Consider the following 6,643-nt stretch of genomic DNA (forward strand, 5'->3'; position numbering starts at 1 on the left):
GCAATCTCTTCAAACTTTCACAGTCTAATCTTAATACAATAACAAAATAACATTTCATTGGACTTAAAAAATTTTTAAATAAAAATACTTTGTTTTTGAAATGAAAAAAGATTTTTTTTTATTTTTATTTTTACAAATTATAAAATTCATAAGTAACGTTTTTTTCTTATAACATAAGGGACATTTCCTGAAAATTTAAAGAAGATTGCTTGGAAAATAAAGAAGAAGATAGATTTTGAAAATTTCCGTGAAAATTGACTTCGAAAAATTTGCGGTCCATACGTTTATATCGGAATTTTTTAACAAAATTAAAATATCTCAAAATTTAAATAATATTTTTGAATTCTATAAAAACTGGCTTATAGTTTGTATTTAAAACTTTAATATAAAAGGCAAAGTTTATTTTTGTAAAAAAAAATGTTGGACCCTCTATGGCCTAATTTCATTGTACTAACATATATTAGTTTAAATTCTTCTAAGCTTTAAAGAATTACAATTTTAATTATACATTTGTCTTTAAATTTTGATATCTTTGTTTATTAGCAATTACACAAACTCATTTACCTGCTTTTTTTGTTTTATCTGCCCAAGATTTAAGGTAATCAGTTACGTAGATAGTGCTTAAAATTTTCCAGTTCATAGTACTCTCTTTTAGTTCTGTACTTAACTCTTGGTGCAGTTTTAATAATGATCTAGATGATAAACTACTTTTTTCACATTGTTTATCAAAGCAGTATTGAAGATAGAACTTTATAACTTTAGCTTCAATTGCTTTAATTGGATCGTTTTCTTTGTTTACTTCAATTATTTTCATCAAAACTTTGTGAAAATAAGATGTACCTTCATAACTTTGAAGAGTATACAACCTGTTAATGCAAAATGCCGTCAAAATTATAAGAGTAACCAAATTAATTTGATAATCTATTTTGGATACATGTTAAAACCTATATATTTAATCAAAAATCGTGGTATAACCTAACTCTGAAAAAATATTTTGTGACAAAAAACAGAAAATTTAAATTCAATTAACAATAGTCTTACCTAGAAAGACACGACTGAAGTTCGCACCGCAACACTTGATTAATTGAAAAAAAATCAGATTCATAGCAATTTTCAACTTTGAAATCATTGTCTTCAATTAAAGTTGACTGATCTTTTAAATTATCATCGCTTTTTGAAGCTAACTTAATATTTATGTTGGTATAGCATTGTATTTGGTTTTTTAACATAGTTTTATTTTTTAACTTCGCAAACTTGTTTATTAAAAACACTGTTTGCTTTTTGCTAGCGCTGTACATTCCTTTACTGTTATATATTTTCACAGCTATATCATGACATGCATTAGCACATTCTAAATCCAAAATATTCGGTAGAAACAAACGAGGCAACAAAATAGAGCAACAACTAAAAACTTTATCCATTAAGTTACTTTCGAGCTTTCCTGGTAAAATGTTACAATAGCGATATATGGAGACTTGCATTTTTGTAAAATACTTCTGGCGAGAGTTTTCAATAAACTTAAAACACTTATCAGTTTTAAGAATAAAACTGATGGCGTTGGAGAAGCATATAAGTTTAACTTTGGAGTCTTTAAATTTTTGTGAATACAGAAACTTATTGTAAAAATAATTCAACTGTAAAGCTATATTTGATATCTCGTTTTCAGGAAAAAGAGACACCATCATTTCACTCATAATCTTCAAACATTTAAAAAGGTTTTCCAATGGAATCAATGAAATATAAGAACTTGACATCTTTGAAACGGTATCCACAAAAGACTGTAAAAAAAACTGAAAATACAATTTCATTTTAACATTAATGCGCAATTAACCTAGACAATGGCTTAAAAATGTACTTTATTTCAAAATTAAATTAACAGTAAAACTTGATAAAAGTAACTAAATTACCTTCCTACAGAAATAAATAGAACGATACATTGAAGAACTCATTCCATTAGATTCAGCAACTTTAAGAAGTTTTATGAACTTCTCACTGTAAAAACTCCACAAATTTGCGAACTCAGTTGATGAACCGGTTTTCAAAAAACACTTACAAGAGTTTTTTGGCATCGTTCTTTTTATAAAGAAATTTACATCTAAATGAGCTAAAAATAACTGATGAAGTACTTGAAAATTTCTATTATTTAGTTTATTACTGTTAAAGTCTTCTAATATTTGAGTGTAGCTATTAGTCAGGCAATGGTAGACATCAAGACATGTTGAGCTAGAACTAGTCAAATCAGCAACTAAATCCCATAATTGTTTTGAAAAATTTTTCATAGAATTATCTGTATAAAATATATTTTAAAATATTTTAAATGTTTTATCAAAAATATCTGATATAAAAATATAGCATTTTGGTTTAATAAGGGCATTTTTGATAAAATTGATTGATATAGACTCTAAATTTCACACAAAATAAATGGTTTCCTTAAGTGGACCATATTGCTCCTTAAGTTTACTGACTTAGATATTTGTGCACGACTATATATAAATAGATATAATTTCTAATACAGTAACATGTTTTAATTGCTACAAAAAACATACTACATTAAGATAAAATTTTAAAAATATTACAGATTGATTAAAATTTAAAGTATATTTCAAATAGTATAATTTGGTTTTGGTACTGGTTTTTACTAAAAAATTTTAACATAAGTCACTCATTTTCTAAAAAAGTTAATTAATTTATTCCGTTTAGCGCATCCTCAAAATAATATTGCTAAAAACTATTGATATTATAGTGTAATTTTAGTTATATACAATAAATTTCAAAAGTCTACCTAAAAATAATCGCGTCATAAAGTATAAAAGTCTGTTTGAAAAATTTAAATTAGAATTGAGTTGTACTAAGCTAATTATTTTTAGTAGTATTATTGTTGTCGTTTTTGTCGTATTTTGTAATGTGCTTTTTATTTAATTTAGTTTGAGGTAAAAAAAAAATTCTGCTATTTTAAATGTTTTTGTTTTAACAATTTTGTCTTATAAATTACTTTAAATTAGCTTAGCACAACTCAATTCTAATTTAAACTTTTTAAACAGACTTTTATACTTTATGGCGTAACTATATTTGCTAGACTTTTCAAATTCATTGTATATAACTAAAATTACACTATAATATCAATAGTTTTTATCAATATTATTCTGAGGATGCGCTAAACGAAATTAACTAATAAATTTTTTTTGAAAATGAGTGACTTATGTTTAAATTTTTTAGTATTTAGTATAAAAATTAAAATACTTAAGACAATAGAGGCCTTATTTTTAGAGTTTAGTCTTAATAAATTTTTCAATCTACATGATACTGTTTAGAGCTTAACAATTTTAAAGTTGTAGAGTTTAACAGATCTCTTATGAAGCTAGGATGGTAAAAAAAATAGTTAAAATATATTTTAATCTGGTGCTTTTAAATTTAAGACATGCATATAAGAAAATAAAACTTGATAAAAAATGTTGGGCCTCGTCTTAAAGTATTTTTGTAATAAAAAGTGGTAAAAATTGACACTAAAAGAAAAAGCTAAATTGCCTTGAAAGTAAAGAAGATGAAAAGGACTTTTAAAGCTATAATAATGATGACTTAACATTTAAAGGTTCAGTTTGGTCTGTATGATCGTCTGAGTGCAGATTGTTAACCAGGCTAACTGAACCTTTGAATGTTAAGTCATCAACATCAACTAGTTATTTTACTAAATTTCTTTTTTAGCTTTGCATCTTTTATAAGCAGAGTTCGTGCGCGAATTTTTTTTCGTTTAGCCTGACTGAGACCAATTTAGCCTGACATTTTTTCAAAGTAAGGAAAATCCCCTTTAGAAGTAATTTTAGGTATTGGGGGGTCTTGATTAGTACTATTATAGTCTCCGACTTCAATCAGCTTTATTTCAAAAATATTTTGAGCTTTAAAAATCTGCAAAAAGCAACTCATAGCTTAGTTATAACTCAATAAAATAAGACTAAATTGTGAAAAAGGTGATTACCCCTTCCTATGCTCTTAACATAACAAATTTAGTAATAAGTTTTAAAATAAGTGTCATATATAATCTATTACTAGTGTAAAAATTTAATATATATTACTAAATACAGTTGTTTAATTTAATTAATCACGAAGTAAAAACATTATAACAAGAAGATTAACATTAAAACGACGTGAAATGTTGTGTTTTATTAAAATTCAAAATGAAACGCTTACAGGAGTATTAAAATTCAAACAAACAGCTAAGTTGTTGAACTAAACTGTAATGTTTTTAATCTGTATTTGTTTAATAAATTTTCATAATTATGACGTATATAATCTACTCAAAAAAAAATAATGAAGATTCTAAAAAATTTTTAGAGATTCACAAACGGTTTTAAGCGTTTATTTTTACAAATACTAACTGATTTTGTCTTTAATAACTAAATCTTTATTTAGAAATAAATTCACATCTCATATGATCTTAAAAAGATTTCTTAATTTTTTTTAATCAAAGATTTTCAAGCACTTGAACTGATATTCTCAAATTTTTAAATAAAAAACTGATTTAGCCTGACTTATCCTGATTTAGCCTGACGCGCACGAACCCTGTATAAGGTACAAGTTTAATTCTCAAGCTGTAAAAATGTCTAGTAACCAACATAAAAAGCTAATTATACATAATAAAAGTAAAAGTAAAACAGTAGAAACCTCTATAATTAGTATTGAAATTATTTATTCATACAGCTTTTAGCTGATGTTCTTATTTATATCTTTAACTAAATTAAAATTCATATTTGTTAATGAGAATATGGTAGTTGAACTACAACAATATTTTTAATTTATATGAACAATTTTAAAACAAATATTTTAAAGTTCTAAGAAAAAATAGTTGTAAATAAAATACACACTTTTTGCTTTTGTATAAGGTTTTGTTTTTAAACAACTATGCTGTAAAAAAGCGCTATTATACACATGCAGCAAGAATTATTTCAAGATAAACCAACTAACCTTGGGCTTCCGATAAATACACTAAAGACAACAACTGACATTTAAAAACATCATATGTAGAAGGTTTGTCTTTTGAATTGTTACAATGTGACAATTCCAGTTCTTTGTGTAAATTTTGAACGCGTTCAGTAAACTAAAATTTAAACAATGTCGTTAAGTAATATTAGTTTATGTAAAATGGTGCTAATGTAAACCAATTTCAACTAAATTTTACGATACACAAGTGTTCCTTTTTATTTCAAACAAAAAAATACTATACTATGAATTAGTGACAACGTGTTATTATATCATTGGAGATCAATATGAAGTAGCTCAATTATAATTAAATTTATGTAAGCATTTTTGATTAAAGTTGAAAAAGTCCTTAAGAATCTCTTAAGTATGAGATATAGCTATTTTTAACATTATGTTACTCCATAACCCCTATGACACGATCCAGTATGACACTGCTATAAAGTAGGCTTGAGTTTTTGGTTTCATTGAAACAATGTTTTCTTTTGCACCGCAATTTATCATATAAAAAAACTGTTGTACATTGCTAAATACAAGACTAGAAACAAGCTTTCATACGTTTGAATTAGTACTTATTCATATAATTCAAAAAATAAAAAATAAACATAACAAACAACAAATGTGTGCTGGCGTACTAAACAAACTAAAACATACAATCAAAAACAACAAACTAAGTGGAAAAAAATTGAAATTCCTTAAAGATGCTATGGATCAATAAATAACGTTTAAGGGCATAGGGGGGGGGGGGGGGGGTAAACACCCTTTTATGGTTTTTGATCTTATTTTTTTGAGCTACAAGATGCTTTTTACAGATTTAAAAAATTCAAAATAATTTTTGAGATATAGCCGGTCAAAGTCGGAGGCAACAATAGGATCCTTATGGGAGGCGCAAATTAAACGGCAAATAATTAGAAATCACTAAACATTTAACTCCTCCTACGTATTTTGAGATAACTACCTCAAATTTTTAGGAAATGTTCCTTGCAGTATTTAAAAAAATCTGTCCGAACAGATTTAAGAAAAATTTAAAAATAAAAATTTTATAACAAAAAATCTAAAAAAAAATTTTTTTTTGTTTATTTTTTATATAAAATTTTTATTTTTCTATATATTTAAATAACTGTTTGTGAAACTGAAAAAAAAGATAACCCTACTTATGAGTATAAATTCATAAAAATAATGGTAATAAAATCATATAATTAAGTTAAAATCTTAATCAAACTTGCCTTATTATTTTTACATTGTAAAACTGTTGTTCGAATTAATTCTTCTGGACAACCACTATTGATACAAAAGACATACCAATTTTTATAAACTTCATAGAGTTTATTGTATTCTTTCCTGTAAAAAATATCTAGGATGATAAGAATGTATTTGAAAACCAGTACTGTTTAAAGTAAATAATGTCAGTATTAACTAGTGTTTTACCGCATCCAGCTTTTTTTCTTAAGACCTGGTTTTGGTAAGATCTCAAATTCAAAAAAAACGTCGATTCGTTTGATAAGATAGTCAAACTTTATATTGTAAAAACAAAAAGTATATAGTTTAAAAAATCGATATGGTAAACAAAATTCTAGACGTATGATAGAAACTAAATTAAGAGTAATCAGTCGTAGTATTTTTGTTGTACATTCTTATAGATTGGTGCAAAGATGAATTAAAATTCTGCTTT

This window comes from Thalia democratica, chromosome 4, assembly GCF_965202585.1.
Source record: "Thalia democratica chromosome 4, ktThaDemo2.hap1.1, whole genome shotgun sequence".
Lineage (NCBI taxonomy): Eukaryota > Metazoa > Chordata > Thaliacea > Salpida > Salpidae > Thalia > Thalia democratica.